This window comes from Neofelis nebulosa, chromosome 3, assembly GCF_028018385.1.
Source record: "Neofelis nebulosa isolate mNeoNeb1 chromosome 3, mNeoNeb1.pri, whole genome shotgun sequence".
In the NCBI taxonomy this organism is placed as follows: Eukaryota; Metazoa; Chordata; class Mammalia; order Carnivora; family Felidae; genus Neofelis; species Neofelis nebulosa.
In genome coordinates this window covers 96,018,281-96,036,140 of record NC_080784.1, presented here as the reverse complement: position 1 = coordinate 96,036,140, position 17,860 = coordinate 96,018,281, and the positions used below count along the sequence as shown (strand labels likewise).

Sequence of the window (17,860 nt, the reverse complement as noted above, 5' to 3'; positions counted from 1 at the left end):
AAAATAAGCTTATAACTGTGTTACTTATTGTGCTATTAGAATCTGTAAAATGTATAATAAAGACATCTGGAAATCTTGTTTGACATAATTGATAACCTTTAGAAAACACCAAGCAGGGCGCCTGGGTGGCGCAGTCGGTTAAGCGTCCGACGTCAGCGATTCTGTGTCTCCCTCTCTCACTGCCCCTCCCCCGTTCATGCTCTGTCTCTCTCTGTCCCAAAAATAAATAAAAAATGTTGAAAAAAAAATAATAAAAAAAAAAATACTGGGGCGCCTGGGTGGCGCAGTCGGTTAAGCGTCCGACTTCAGCCAGGTCACAATCTCGCGGTCCGTGAGTTTGAGCCCCGCGTCAGGCTCTGGGTTGATGGCTCGGAGCCTGGAGCCTGTTTCCGATTCTGTGTCTCCCTCTCTCTCTGCCCCTCCCCCGTTCATGCTCTGTCTCTCTCTGTCCCAAAAATAAAAAATAAAAAAAAAACGTTGAAAAAAAAAATTAAAAAAAAAAATAATAATAATAATAATAATAAAAAAAAAAAAAAACACCAAGCAACCTGTCTCTATATTGTAGGAGACATTAAATTTTGCCAAAGAAATTCTGCAGTGAATGAGATAATGTGCTTTGGGTACTATTCTTTTTTTTTTTTTTTTTTTTAAGATTTTATTTTTAAGTAATCTTTACATGCACCATGGGATTTGAAATTACAACACCAAGATCACTGAGCCAGCCAGGTGCTCCCTTTTATTTCTGTTTTTTAAAAAAAATTATACAGTGTTCATTCACTCCTGGGCCTGTTGAAATAGCTGTTGGGCATATTAATAGATCTTAATACGCAATTTTTAGTGCAATTTTCAGCTAATGTTTCCTGGGTCTAAATATTTATCTATAAATAAAAATAAGAATATATCTATAAGTTAGAATTGATACATAACAATGTTTACGAAAGTGTATTATATTAACAGACTATACATTAAGGATATCTAATAAGGCAAGGGAGTGGGGGTACCTTAAGTAGGTTGATCAGGAGAAGTCTTTCTGCAGGAGTAGCATTTGATCTGAGTCCTTAAGACTGTGAGGGAACAAACCAAGTGTACATCCAGGAAAAAAGCTGAAGGAGTCGCCAGGGCATGGCCTCAGAAGCCTGAGAGGCCTTCAAATGACAAGAGACCCACTGGAACCTGTGAGCTAAAGACTGAAGAGGCAGTGAGTTTGAGAAGGTAGTCAAAGTCCTGATCACAGAGGGTCTCTAGGTCACAGGAATTTGAATTTTTACTCAAAGTGCAATGAGAAGAAATAAGAAATTTTAACCAGTTCCGTGATGATGGGTGGCTAAGATAGAGGTGGTGGTCAGTAGTTACTGGAGTTATATTTTTAGAAGATCTACTGGACAGTGGGTTGTAGTGAAGTTACAGATGAAGAGGGAGCTATTAAACTCTGAAATAGTGTGATTTCTTAAGCTAGTTAGTATTTTACTAAAAAATTCTGTAATAGCATTTTATAGCACTTACTATGTGTGAGATGCCAGTGTCAATACATTCCATGTATTAACTCATTCAGTTTTTTGTAATAGTTACACAAAGCATACCAATTTTACAGATGCAGAAAGTAAAGCACAGAGAGGTTAAGGAATTTGCCCAAGGTTACACACCTAGGAGTTGGTAGAATCAGGAATTGAACTTACAGTACTTAATTTCAGACTTAATTGTATGATATACTTTTTTAAAATTTTTTCCTCCTAAGGATCGTAGATTCTAAAATATTGCTAAGCACAGACTGGCTTTCCACTCTTTCCATACATAGCTGCTTAGTTTACAGTTCACTATTTCAGATACTAGACTAACTACATCATATTAAGAATAAGGACCAGGAACTTTTTCTTTTCCCATACACCACCAAAATTTTGGAACAAAAATTAAGAGTTCTCAAGAAATTTAAAAAAAAATTTTAATGTTTATTTATTCTTTGACAGAGAGAGAGAGAGAACATGAGCAGGGAAGTGGCAGAGAGAGGTAGACACAGAATCTGAAGCAGACTCCAGGCTCCAAGCTGTCAGCACAGAGCCCAATGCTGGGCTCGAACTCACTAACCATGAGATCATGACCTAAGCTGAAGTTGTACATTTAACTGACTGAGCCACCCAGGTGCCCCTCAATAAATATTGTTAGTTGACTGGTTGAATATGCAGTAAGCCAATACACCTTAGAAGAGTCTTCATGATGTATAAATAGAGATTTAGATAGTTCAAAATATAATTTTGATGTTGTTTATTTGTATTGCTTTTTCCCTTATTAAATGGGAAAGCTAAGTAATTTGAGTTTAGTTTATCATTTTAATTACAGACAATTTCTACAGCTAAGAATAGCTTGATTTTATAGAAGAAAACTTGAAAAACAATTTTCAGGTAGGGACCTACCTGAAGGTTTGAAGGCAAAACACAGTTAAAAACAACAAGTAGGAAGTGTGAGTGAGAATATGAAACTTTTATACATGTGGGCTGTGAATTTGTACAATCAATTTGAAAAAGAAATTAGAAATAACTATAAAGATGAAAATATGTCTGTCCTTAACAAACAATTCTGCATGCATTAAATATTATTAAATTTGTGTGTCTGTGTATGTATACATATATACAATAAAAACATATATATTCTAGAGAAAATTTAGGTCATGAAGAAAAGATATTCACTGCAGTATTGTTGACAGTATATACAAGTTAGAAACAACCCAAATGACCACCAATATGGGAATGGATACAAAATTATAATTGAATCATACAATGGAATAATTTATAAGAGTTGAAATATTTGTATCTGTGTATCTGTCAACATAGATCTGGAAAGAATAGTGATGAATTAAATAATATTAATTACAAAAAGATGCATAAATTAAGATAATATGTATTAAATATTAAAATATCCCCAAATAATAATATATATGTTAATAATAATAATAATAATAATAATATATGCTATTTTAAATATAGTAATTATAGAAAAAATGAATAGAAGTATGGCTTCAACTCAGGACAATGGTGACCTCTGAGAAGGGTAAAGGGGATAAGATAACATTAAACATATTTGTATAATTTTATTTCTTTACAAAAAAATATGGTAAGTATGAGAAGAATATTAACATGCTAAAGATATATATATATATACACTTATAAATGTCAAATTACATTAAAAGCATGCAGTTATACTGTGTTTTCAACATATCATAAACAAAAACCTTTCTACCTTTCCCAAATTAACAGAAAATGTCAATTTGATGACTTGATAAATAGATTCAAAGGGTTGTGGATACGTATAACACTAAAATCTAGTTTAAACATTTTTTAATTTAGTTTTTCCGTTTTACTATTTTTTATTTAAACAAATTTTTAACATTTATTCATTCTTGTGAGAGAGACAGAACATGAGGGGCAGAGAGAGAGAGGGAGACACAGAATCTGAAGCAGGCTCCAGGCCCCAAGCTGTCAGCACAGAGCCCAACGCGAGGCTTGAACCACTAAATGCAAGATCATAACCTGAGCCGAAGCTGGACTTAACTGACTGAGCCACCCAGGCGCCCCTAGTTTTTCCATTTAAAAAAAAGTAATATATATTTGTTATTTTACATGTAGATTTATAGAAGCCCATGATTCAGAAATTGACATGAGGAAACAAGTCAGTACTCTATATGTTAGACAACTTATAATGCCTGTCAGAGAGACATTTAAGGAAAATATATTCATGAAAGGAGTTATATACAATATATTTACCCAGTCCTAAAAGTCTATGATGCCATAATTCACCCTCCCATGCAAGCACTCCCGTCTCGTTTTATGCCAGTCTAATAGCTTCCATATAGAGTAGATATTATTGTTAGCAGTACAGGTAGAGAATCTAAGTCTTTGAGATACTAAATAAATTGACCAAGTTCACCTATACAGGATGCTCCACAGTGGTTTCAAACCTATAGCCATTTGATTCCAGAGTCATCATCCTTAGCAACCATGTCATACTGCTGCACAAGCAGCAGTGAAATTGTCTGGTCCACTCAGATGTGTGCAATTAATATATCATTAAAGTATATTTCTTAGCTCTCTGTGTCCAGTACAACTCAAATCCTGTTCATGTCTATTAACTTAGTAACCTATTCAAAGAAAGTGGCTAAAGGAATTTAAACTTTTCTTAAATATCAGATTAATGCCAATGAAAACAATTTTGAAAGGAAATGAAAACTGAGTAATACATCTGTACAGTTGGATTCAATTAATACATACATAATACCCATTGTAAATTGAGAAACCAAATGGAATAGAATTTGTCAATATAAGCAACATTTAAAAATATGGTTTTTATTTATATCTGAATAGTTCCAAGATTTAAAAATATCTATATTGCTTATAATAAAATCCACTTTTAAAATGTAGCTATTTATATTGTACTGTTGTGTTAGAGATATTTTAAATAGGATCAAATAAAATGAACAAAGATTAAAAGTTTAAACAAAAATAAATACAAAGGTTATCACATGGATGATTTAGCAAGATACATACGCATATATTTTTTGCACATTTATGTGCATATATAAAAATGCCATTGTTTATTTTCATTATTCATCAAAAGCCTCATATTATCAGGATAACTCATTATTTGTAATAATAAATTATTATACATTTGTAATATTTCACATGTAAATATAAATAATACTGTATTTCAATTACCCTCCTACAGACAATATAGTAAGTTAAATATCGTAATTAAAATGAAACTAATACATGTCTGTCTGAAGTATATTATATTTAGTTTCTTATAAAAGTTATTACATTTTCAGCAAATAATACTGTTTATAACTATATAAAATAATAATCTGAAGATAATTTAACATTTATAATATTATTGTTAAAGATATAATATGATATATTTATACTGAGTCCCTGAAGTTGATCGATTCCATTTGTTTTGCTTTGTATTTATTTTTAGACCTTTTTTTTTTCACCAAAAAAAGAGCTTTGTGCTGAAGCATTATTTATTTCCTCTTGTCTGGCAGTTCAATTTACAGGTAGAACACTTAGATTGGCACATTTCTCTTTCCTTCCCTTGTTCTCATTAGCAGGGAGTCTTAATCTCCTCTTTCCTGTGCCTTTCTGAATAATCACACTATATCACTATCCCAGTGGGATCTAAACAAAGATTGAGTAGAAAATTAGGATCACAACCAAGGAGGTTTAAGAATAAGGTCATAATAATGAAAAATCAATAGAACATACAAGGAAGCATTTGAAAATCAGTTTGATGCTTGTTTGTGTGTTGTTTATGTTACAATTTCCATGATTCCCCTACTTTTCAGTTGAATCTATGACAATATAGCTCATTTTGCCTCACATAAAACATATGTTGGGCTCTATGTACCCTCCAAAATTGATTTCAGTCCTTCTGAACCTGGTCAGTACTATTCTTCATGATCATAAGTAGTCCTACTATGCTTACCAATGAATCTATTTATGTACCAAGAACTATGGTGACCTGTTCTAAGTTTTATAATTTCTTTTCCTTCTTCCTGCCCTTATTCGTAGAGGCCTGGGTAATATAATGTAGGGAAGATGGGTTCTCTTCATCATAGTTAGGCTGACATGAAAAGGCCTTGGAGATTCCAGTGCAGCCACATGGAGTGACAAATAAAATACCCGAGTAACAACATCCTGACCTGCTGCCAGAGTAGGGATTGGTATTGTTCGGGCGGTGCCCAGCTGGGTGTGAGAGGAGGTACAGACAGTGAGAAGTGCAGCATTGTGCAAGCATTTCTGATTAGTCATCCCGGAAGGCAAGAAGTGTTTTCATAACACAAGCTGTTTGATGCAAAGCCTTCCATGAAAATCAGAACAGAGTTTGAGTTGATAAAATGACTGCTTACCTAGCATTTAAGTTTTTTTTTTTTTTTTTAATTATTTTTTTCAACTTTTTTTTTTTTTTTATTTATTTTTGGGACAGAGAGAGACAGAGCATGAACGGGGGAGGGGCAGAGAGAGAGGGAGACACAGAATCGGAAGCAGGCTCCAGGCTCCGAGCCATCGGCCCAGAGCCTGACGCGGGGCTCGAACTCACGGACCGCGAGATCGTGACCTGGCTGAAGTCGGACGCTTAACCGACTGCGCCACCCAGGCGCCCCTCTAGCATTTAAGTTTTAAAGACTAAGAATATTGTAAGAACCTCGGGTAGAGACAAAAGAAACCAAACAGTACAGACAGTGAGGAACTAGAGCACTGTGGGGTTGCAGGAGAGAGGTCACAGAATTTGAAGCAAGGAAAGTGCAGGGATTTTTTAAATTTTTTTAATGTTTATTTACTTTTGAGAGAGAGAGAGACAGAGTACCAGTGGGGAAGGGGCAGAGAGAGGGGGACACAGAATCCAAAGCAGGCTGCAGGCTCTGAGCTGTCAGCAAAGAGCCCGACGGAGGGCTCAAACTCAGGAACCATGAGATCATGACCTGAGCCGAAGTCAGAAGCTTAACCAACTGAGCCACCCAGGTGCCCCAAAACTGCAGTTTTGATTATGATCAAGTGTTGACAACAATGATTAATGGTTGTTTTCTGTTCTTCAGGATGCAGAGTAAAGTCCTAGCAAATTGAACCCTTAGTAAACATTTGTTAATATTTGAATAAATATTGGCAATGTGGTAAGCAGTGAACTAAATATTTTACTTGAATTATCTTATTTGATGCTCAAAACAATCCTATGGTGGAATATAGAATCTCACTTAAAAAAAAAAAAGGAAACATACCATAGAGAAACAAACAAAAGTCCTGGTAAATGGTTGAGTCATGAAATTATTCTCAAAGTTATTAAATCATATTGCCTAAAAAATATAGTAGTCAAATCCCTCTCAATCTACTGTGCATGACTTGAATAATGTACAGTCCTGACGGGATACTGAGGATACAGTTGTTGTTAGCAATATTTTTGTCATCTTGATGAAATTCTAAGTTTAAAGAACTCTCAGATTTTGTTTTATATATATATATATATATATATATATATACACACATATATATATACGTATATATCTATGTATATATACGTTTTATATATATGTATACATATATACACGTATATATATACGTATACATATGTATACATATATACACGTATATATATACGTGTATATATGTATACATATGTATACGTATATATATACGTGTATATATGTATACATATATATATATACGTATATATACGTATATATATATATATAAAACGTATATTATAATATACGTTTAATATAATGTATATTAACGTATATACATTAATATCTACAACTTGGCTAGCTTTAATCTATCTGGAAATAAGAGGCAGAATTCGATGGCCCAGAGTGGGAAAACCTAGCAAATAGGTCTATCCTCTGATATTTTTATTCATTCACTCATTCATGAAACAGTCTAATGATATAAAATATTGTGAACCATAAAAACATGGTTCCTCTTGTCATGAATATCACAGAATTTTAAATTAATGAAAATCAATCTCATCTGGGTGTTCAGTAAACTTTACTAGTGCATTACCATCTTCATAACAAATTGAAAACACATTCCCTTCAAAACAAATTCCTACTTTATATTTAGCAGATCTATCAATACAGACAGGAGAACGAAATATGAAGAGATTATAGGGCCAGAGGAAAACTATCAATATTACCAGAATAGAATCCAGAGTTAGAAAACTATCAATATTACCAGAAAAGAATCCAGAGTTCACTACCAATGAAATTCACTACAGTCATCGAGACTGCATTTTGCACCGTATTAAGTACACATTGGGAAGACATTGAAGGGTTGAGAGCTTTCTGCTCTGGCCCTCTCATGTCTTTATCCCCTGCAGCCATTCCTCTCTACCCACATTTGCTTCTGACATTTGGTCCCTAACTATCTCTCATCATTCCTCTGGATAAAATTCAGCTTGTCCAAACAATGAATGCTACTTGGAAGGTAATACCTCTATTTCCCAAACTGGCTGAATTTTGGCTGAAATTTGAACCTTCTGCTAAAACCCTATACAATATTCTGCCCTCATGCCCTAAGTGAGACGTTTCCTTAGGACTCTTCTCATCTTAGCTTTTGAAAAAAACATTCTGTTTGATTTTCTTCTATGATACTCATTATGGAGACTTGTACATTGCCTGAAAAACAAAAAGAACATAATCTAAAATATTCATTGCTAACAGTTGTTTCTATTTTTTTTTAACATTTATTTATTGTTAAGGGACAGAGACAGACAGAGCATGAGCAGGGGAGCATGAGCAGGGGAGCGGGGCACGAACCATGAATTGCAAGATTATGACCTGAGCAGAATTTGGACGTTCAACCAACTGAGCCACCCAGGCACCCCATAACTGTTGTTTCTAATTAGGACTTAGAGTCGTTCTCCTGTTAGAGAACGTACTTTTTGTTCCCCCTCTCTTCTTATGTTTCCCCATCACATTTTGAGTAGTGGTTCTCAACCAAAGGACATTTGTTAATGTCTATAGACAGTTTTTGTTGTCACACCTGGGAAGTGGCAGTTCTACTGGCACCTGGGGAAGGAATCCAGATATTGTTAAACATCTTATAATGCACAGGAAAGTCTCCTATGACAAAGAATTATCTAGTCCAAAATGTCAGTAGTGCTTATGTTGAGACATTTGATTTAGAAGAAGTTCATGGGGGTAGGGGTGCCTGAGTGGCTCAGTCGGTTAAGCGTCCGACTTTGGCTCAGGTCATGATCTCACATTTCGTGGGTTCTAGCCTGGCATGGGGGTCTGTGCTGACAGCTCAGAGCCTGGAACCTGCTTTGGATTCTGTGCCTCGCTCTCTCTCTCTGCCTCTTGCCTGCTCACACTCTGTCTCTCTCAAAAATAAATAAACATTAAAATATTAAAAAAAAAAGAAGTTCAGTCACTGTATAAGATATGCAATTTATTAGCAAATATTTAAAGCGCAAAGACTTAAAAATTCTATTTAGGATATAAAATTTATCTAAAGGTGGTTCAGTGTTCCTTTTCCACCCTAGTAAAACATAGTTGATCTTTAAAAACACGCATGTTAAAATAGATTCCTAGCATCTAAAGAAATTTTAACGTTCTCAAAACTCTTACATATTTCTATTCCATTTAGCACGTCTCTATAATTAACTCCATTTTTTTCCAAATAGGCAATGAGATTGACACTAATAGTATGACTTATTTGTACTGATTAAATTATCTCCTAATTATAAAAGGCTAAAAATAGAACTAAAATTCATTTTGCATGAAGATTTTTTAAATAACAAAACCGATTTTCTTGTTCAGTTTAAAAATGATTACTTTTCCTTTTGATTGCATATGTACATCTAAATGTTTGAAATTATTTATATTAATATGTATTAATATTAGATTCTTAAGAAGACAATCTTTTATCTCATATATATAAAATATTAGTCTCATATTTTTGCCATCAATATTAATGTTTCTGACCATAAGCACAATTGACCACTATGTATTTTTTAATAAAATGTGGATACCAATTTGTGGATATTTAAAACTATAATTTGGCAGAATTTAAAAATGTGGAAGTGATGCAGCTCTAAAAGTTACCTCAACAAAGTAGGAAAATAATATTTTAAACAAAAACATTTTATTTTTAAATATGAGAAAACTACCATTAGCTTAAAAACAATATATATTATACAGAAAATTTGGTCAAAGTCAAGAATGACAATGCAAGATGTCTGAAAAATTAGAATATTGCTGCAGAATATAATCCTAATTCAAGATTTTAATAAAACTGAAGTTGTCAGTCATTCACCCATCTCTGTAGTTATGATGCTTTTCAGTAAATGGACCAGTCCAACAAACAAAACTTTATCTAAAAGAAGTTTCTAAACTAGAATGAACTGAAATCCCTCTAATGTAATATCTCTAAACATTTCTTCAAAAGACAGTGTGTGTGGGGTGCCTGGGTGGCTCATTTGGTTAAGCGTCTGACTTTGACTCAGGTCATGATGTTATGGTTCATGGGTTTGAGCCCCACATTGGGCTCTAAGTTGTCAGCTCAGAGGCTGCTTGGGGTTCTGTCTCCCTCTCTCTCTGTCCCTCCCCTGCTCTCTCTCTTTCACAAGTAAATAAACATTAAAAAAAAAAAAAGTGTGTGTGTGTGTGTGTGTGTGTGTGTGTGTGTGTGTCTTGACCTGAAAACAGAGCAGATAAGTGCGATATGTGCATGTGTCCTCTCAATATCCATCATTGTCATATTGCAGAATGACCTTATGTCAACCTGAAAAAGGGTGGGATGGTGGAGCAGGGACTGGACAGGACTGTTAGGGGAAAACAGAATATAAGAAATTGAATAGTCTCAATATCCACATTTAAAATTCATGCATAGGTTTTAAACTGAGCCCCTTCAATATGATAGACAAATGACATGGATCCTGGTATTTCCTTAATTCACATGGTTTAGAGGTCTCTGAAGATGTCACTTTATGAGTCTCTTCCTCATGGACAGGACAATAATAAAAACCCATCCATGCCATAGGCAATAAGGAGTATGTATTATCTGTAGAAAATATTAAGATTTTAAAATAATAATAAAGCCAAACAACAGTTTGGTCTGCTTTTTATTACCACCATGTTCTGGAAATTATGAATAATGTGATACAATATTTCTCCCCTGGAAAAAAAACTGTTGTCACTGTTAGCCATCCCTTTCTCTTGACCATTGCTCATGGGCAACTTCCCTAATCACCACAGATTAAGCCAGATATTCTTATCATCCATTTCCTTAGAATCCCAACCTATGTCTTAGTGCTTCCTAGAATTAAAAAAAGTAATTAATTGGTTAATTATATGAATCATCTGATACCTTTTACCCCTCTAGATGATGATCTTTAAGAAAGTAAAGATTTTTTCATATTTTCCAGTATATCCAATATATCTCATATTCTGAGTCTTACAACACAGATCATCAGTGAATACTTACAAAATAAGTGCATGAATGATATTGATGAGAAATGAATAAATGAATGAATGAATAAAACTTAATGCCTGATTTAAACATTCATAAAAATTTTTTAAAGAATTATGTCTGAATTTCAAAATTCTGAATCATAGCTATCATTTATCTAGACATTTTTAATGGATTAGATAATGTATTCTTAGTAAACCTTTATTTAGTTGAGACACTGTCAAATGAACATGACTAAGATACAATTGTCTTTAATTTTTTTTTAATTTACTTAGAGAGAGAGAGAGAGAGAATCTCAAGCTGACAGTGCTGACAGCACAGAGCCTAACATGGGGTCCAGTCTCACAAACTGAGATCATGACCTGAGCCAATATCAAGAATCAGAGGCTTAACTGACTGAGCCACCCAGGCCTCCTGTAATACAATGGTCTTTATACATTTTCTTGTAACAGAAAATGAGATAACCTGACCATTGTCTTTTGTTTTTAATGTTTATTTATTTTTAAGAGAGAGAGAGAGAGAGAGAGAGAGAGCATGAGCAGGGGAAGGGCAGAGAGAGGGAGACAGAGGATCCAAAGCAGGCTTTGTGCTAACAGCTGAGAACCCCATGAGGTTCTTGACCCCATGAACCATGAAATCATGACCTGAGCCACCCAGATGCCCCTGACCACTGTCTTAAAAAAAAAATTCTTCGGGGCGCCTGGGTGGCGCAGTCGGTTAAGCGTCCGACTTCAGCCAGGTCACGATCTCGCGGTCTGTGAGTTCGAGCCCCGCGTCAGGCTTTGGGCTGATGGCTCGGAGCCTGGAGCCTGTTTCCGATTCTGTGTCTCCCTCTCTCTCTGCCCCTCCCCCGTTCATGCTCTGTCTCTCTCTGTCCCAAAAATAAATTAAAAAAAAAAAAAAAAAAAGAATATTTAAAAAAAAAAATTCTTCTATTGAAGATATCCAAGTGAAATTACTTGTTTTGTTTTGTTTTGTTTGTTTGTTAGTTTGTTGTTGTTGTTTTTTAAGGGGGGGGGGGCAGAGGGAGAGGGAAAGAATGCATCTTAAGTAGGCTCCAAACCCAACATGGAACCCAATTCAAGGCTTGATCTCATCCTGTGAGATTATGACCTGAGCCAAAATCAAGACTCGGACTCTCAAGCAACTGAGCCACTCAGGTGCCTTCAGAGTGAAATTACACTAGTAATATTGCTTGATAAATACTTACTGTGTCATATTTTTAAGAATTTATTTTACTCATTTCTTATCTTTTTGAGTTTTAAATGATCCATTACTTACACATTACTGCTGAATCTTAAACTGTTTCCTTGCTGAAACAGTTTCCTTCCTTCCAGCTATATTCTCAGCCTTTCAGGTATTATATCTTCAATCCCAAGTAACAGACACCAATGATATTTAATATTTATATTTTTCATATAACTGTAAGTCTTGAAGTATGGGAGGTGGTAAGGTTGATGACATTATATGTAGTATCCCGATAATGAACATTTCTCTGATCAGGCATCTTTTTGGCTTTGCCCCTGGGCTAGCTTTCCTCATGGTTGCAAAATGGCTATAGTACTTTCCAACATCACCTCACAGCAATCTTCACAAGAAAATCTCCCAGAAGCCTCAAAGCCTTTGAGTCTTTGAGTCTTACTGGCCAGAACTGGGTCCTGTGTCTACCCCAAGCCAATCACAGGCAAAGAAAAATGTCATAATTGTCATTATAACTGGCCCAGGCGAATTAGGATCTCTTCAGAGTTGGGATTGGAAATCATCTACCCCTCAGTCATGTGAGAAATAAATATATTTCTGAAAAAAAATGTATTTCTTTTAGATAGAAAGGTTGAGGGCCTCATAAGTGGGCATTAAAATTTTCTGCCATCATAAGTATCTTAGAAATTGTTCTTACTGAATATATTAAGAGCTTAGAGACCAGTATTTATACATTATAAATCAAAGATATAAATCTTTCTTTGCATCTTGATTTTTGAATTTTAGAACACTACCCTTATTCTCACTGTTTTGTTGATATTGTGAGGTTAATGTCATCTAGATTTATGATAAAAGTTTTTGAAAATATGGAATGTGATTGAAAAATAGAAATAACTTTTGGGGCACCTGGGTGGCTCAGTTGGTTGAATGTCTGACTCTTCTTGGTTTTGGCTCGGGTCATGGTCTCGCATTTCGTGAGTTGGAGCCCTCATCGGGCTGTCCTGACAGTGCAGAGCCTGCTTGTGCTTCTCTCTCTCTCCGTCTCTCTCTCTGTCCCTCCCCTGCTTGCTCTCTCTGTCTCTCTCAAAACAAATAAACTTTAAAAAATGAAAAAAAAAGGGGCGCCTGGGTGGCGCAGTCGGTTAAGCGTCCGACTTCAGCCAGGTCACGATCTCGCGGTCCGTGAGTTCGAGCCCCGCGTCAGGCTCTGGGCCGATGGCTCGGAGCCTGGAGCCTGTTTCCGATTCTGTGTCTCCCTCTCTCTCTGCCCCTCCCCCGTTCATGCTCTGTCTCTCTCTGTCCCAAAAATAAATTAAAAAAAAAAAAAAAAAAAAAAAATGAAAAAAAAAAAGAAAAATAGAAATAATTTTTAAAGCCTTTAGATATAAAAAAATAAAACTATTTGTCACTTTAAAAATGACCATTGAATGATTTCTTCCCATTTTGATGGACTTTAATCTCTTTTATTGTGAAATATTTTCTAAAGGATTTCAATGCTCTCTTAAAATCAGGTTTTGGAAAGATAATCTTTAGTTTTTTAGAAATGGATTTTTGGAATGAGGTCACTCTTTGATAGTGTGATTCACTCTCTGGACCTTGTTCGGCTGTATAATTCAGTGCCTTCATGGTACTGGTCCTTGTGCTGAATGGTAGAGTTCACATTTCACTAGTGTAGAATTTATTATGCTTTTCTTAAAAGCCCCACTTCCTCTGATATTTAAAAATCATCTTCCTTTAAAAAATTAAAGAGAAATATATTTTGTATTTATGAGTAATTGAAATATTGGATGATGTTTAAAATATCCATTAATGTATAACAATGTGCATTCATATCTCTGCAGTGGTACTTCTCAGAGCAGAGAAATATTATTCAATATGAAGTCATTAAACAGAAGGTTTATTGCAAATGTAAAAAGTGCTATAGAAAACATACTTCTTATGGAAACCAGAAGTACCTCAGAGGCTTAAAATGCTCTAGGATCAAAAATAGAACACTATAGTTTGTTAAAGGTAGAAGTAGAGTTATCTTCCTTCTTGGTACTAACCAATGGAGGGTAGATCGGATTCTCAGTGGATGAAAAGATTATCTTTATTAATAGTTGTAGACAAAGGTCCAATAGTTCTCCAAATTTGCAGATGACAGATGGCATTTTGTTTTACTCACACACGCTATTAGAATATAGCTAAGGGCCCAAACAGGTGTTGTGTATTTGATTTACAACCAAAGAAATTGGATAAAGAAGACCTGTTTATAAAGACAAGACCTGCCTGGGGTGCTTAGCACAAAGGAAGCAGATACCAAAACTAATGACCTATAGGAAGCTCAGACCCTAAATCAAAAGCTGGGGAGAGAAGAGATAAGAGAACATGTCTTGCCTACAAGGTGCTTTTCAAAATGTTAATTTATTTTGATAGCTTAATCACTCCCACTTTGGAGAGGGAGAAGGAGTGAGAAGAAAGAGTAAGGAGTAGCCCCCCTTAGCACTGCTTCCAAATGTTGGCAGATTTCCTTTTCTGTGAGCTCAGGCAAGAGCATGAGCCCTGGAGACACAAACCCACGTACCTAGATCATTAGTAAAGAGCATTGTATAGATAACTTCAAGGTACGAGAGAAATGAAAAATACATTTGAGGTTTTAAATTTTTAAATGCAAAACTAGCACTAATTTTATCTCAGAGAATTATGATGTCTTTCTACACAGTGATTTGGGAAGCAGAGAAACAGAGATAGTGTTCTGAACTAGTAATTTTATTTAGGAAAGCTTAAACATAATTTTGGGTCAATGCAGGATAAGATCCAATGTGAATTTTATGACCAAAGATTTTTTTTTAATTTAAAAAGTTAGATATATTTAGTAGGAGCTTTTAAAAAACTGCAGGAGTTCAGGGGCACCTGGGTGGCTCACTCGGTTGGGCATCTGACTTCTGCTCAGGTCATGATCTCACACTCCGTAAGTTTGAACCCCAAGTTGGGCTCTGTGCTGACAGCCCAGAGCCTGGAGCCTGCTTTGGATTCTGTGTCTCCCTCTCTCTCTGCTCCTCCCTTTCTCATGCTCTGTCTCTCTCTATCTCAAAAAAATAAATAAATAAAAACATTAAAAAATTGTTTTTAAATAAAAAATAAAAAAATAAGAAACTGCAAGAGTTCAGACTCAATCTGAAGTAGAGTAACAGAAAGTTGAATCTAAAAAAGATTAGAAATTAGCACATTTGATTCTCTTATTCAAAAAAGAGACAGATTAGTCTCAGGAAATTTGAATGCCTTGCCTAATGTTATGGCAATGGAACAGATGACCAAATTCTTGTCTAGTCTGGTAGATGCCCTGTCCATGCTGTATTCCTATTTAGTTTAGATTTTTACCATTGAAAAAACTGTAGTTGGAGAAAAAAGTGACTGTTTTAAGAAATTCTATGAACTTCTTTGTTAAGATTTGAAATATGTCTCATGATTATATAATTTTGCAGGTATTTTGTGGTTTCTATGTTTTATGATAATTGAGGTACTATACTGTACTTGCTTTCTGAAGTACTATGTAACTAGTGTGTTTCATTCTCTGCATTGTATTATATGATATTTAAAAAAGTTTCTAATATTTTTTCCATGGCATATGATTTTCTCAGTGAGAAATTGCTTACATTATTTTCTTTGCCAGAAAATAATCTTTGACTTTGATCTGGTGTCAGATGAGCATCTCTTTTTGATGTTATTGCATCGAGTGATGTAGCAATAATGACAAAGATCTGGAAATGGAAATAATCTCTTAATAAATCTGATTGTAGGTAAAGCTGAATTATTGCATTTCAAGGAAATTTATTTAGAGATAAATAAATCCGTGTCAAGTAAAAGTTAGTTGTGGAGATGCTAAGTTTTAGGTATGCTAGGTAACAGATCGCAAAAAGAACTTGAAATCTTGAATGAAATTGGACCACTTTCTTACACCATATGAAAAAACAGATTAAAAATGAATGAAATACCTAAATGTGAGACAAGAAACCATCATACTCCTAGAGGAGAACAAAAGCAGAAACCTCCTTGACCCCAGCCATTGCAACTTCTTACTAGACAGTCTTCGGAGGCAAGGGAAATAAAAGCAAAAATGAGCGAATTGTGACTTCATCAAGATAAAAAGATTCTGCACAGCGAAGGAAACAATCAACAAAACCAAAAACAACCCACTTTTTATATGGTCAACAAAGAAACATACCTAGCATCACTCTGCTGGCAGGGCTAGCAAAGAGTACAGTAGCAACAGCCTCTTACTTAATCTGATTCCCTAATATTGGGACCAAACTTCGGGTGTCCATTCTTGTTGGTTCAGCTCTAATAGCTTGTGCAGTGTTAACTCCTGACACAGACCTACAAGGCTCCACTGGAGAACCCAGTGACAGGATTGACAGCACACCCATGGTAGAATTCTCGTCGGAGTTATTTCCAGGGGTAAATTCCCTGTCCTTCTTCGGTTTTTCCAACAATGTGTAAGTACTTAATTCCCTATATTCAATTCATTTATGCTTAATATAAACTAGACTCTCTTTTTAAACTTATTTCAATGAATCCAATCCACTTTTGACTTTCACAACAGACTTAAATATACACAAAGAACACTGAAAATTATAGTATGCAATTATGAAAAAAAAGTGAAAATAGAGCTGGCACATTGAAAGGTAGAAAACTGTAAAGCATTGATAAGTGGAGATATACAACATATTAAAGTAATGTAACCTGTTAAAAACAACCCTTAGATTTCAGGACTTAACAAAAGTTTATTTGTTTTATCACTTTACAGTCCAAGGTGGATTAGTAAAAAGCCCACCCTTTTGGGGCGCCTGAGTGGCTCAGTTGGTTGAGCGTCTGACTTCAGCTCAGGTCATGATCTCACGGTTTGTGGGTTCGAGCCCCACATCAGGCTCTGTGCTGACAGCTCAGAGCCTGGAGTCTGCTTTGGATTCTGTGTCTCCCTCTCTCTATGCCCCTTCCCACTTGCGCTCTGTCTGTGTCTCTCTCTCTCTCAAAAATAAACATTAAAAAAATTTAAAAAAAAAAAGCCCACCCTTTTATAGTCTTTCAGAGTTTCTGTCTATTTTCTTATTTTGGTTACACTCTTCTTAGTATCCTCTGTTGGGTGACCAATTCTCCCGGTTTGCTTGAGACTGAAAGGGATTCCTGGGTCACATAATTTTATTGTTGATCCTGGAACATTTCCAGGCATACCAGGGAGATTGGTCACACATGTCCTCAAAATCCTCTCTACTCAATATGTAGGTGGAGAAAGAGAAACAAAGCCACATAAGGGATATTTTCATGGGTCAGGTCTGGAAGTGGATGACTTCCATTAACATTTCATTAAATACTGTATTGCAAGTAAAGGTGAAAAAATATGGTCTAGTGGTACCTAGTAAGAATAAGGAAATAAAAATTTCGGAGAACAGAAGCAGTCTCTGAAAAATCCAGTGTTTTGTTCACCAGAATCAGGTTTACATTTTCCCTTACATCTCCTCAACAGAGAGGATCCAAGCCCAAACAAATCACTGTATACAGCAAAAAGCCCAAGAGTTCTGGATGATGGACGTCTTTCCTTATATAGTCCTTTGGCAACTTGTGAACTAAAAAGACAAATTATCTCCTCCACTGTAAAATCAGTCTGATAGTGATAGGGTTACACTAATAAAAATTGGTGGTCAAAAAGTACAAAGTTTCAGTTATAAGTTAAA

At 35.2% G+C, this 17,860-nt stretch overlaps 1 long non-coding RNA gene across 1 annotated transcript in view; it reads right to left on the bottom strand.

Moving 5' to 3' along the window:
• Window positions 1–17,860, bottom strand: part of LOC131507075 (uncharacterized) — a 192,984-nt gene that overhangs the window by 13,316 nt on the left and 161,808 nt on the right. The gene's annotated exons all lie outside the window — the stretch shown is intronic.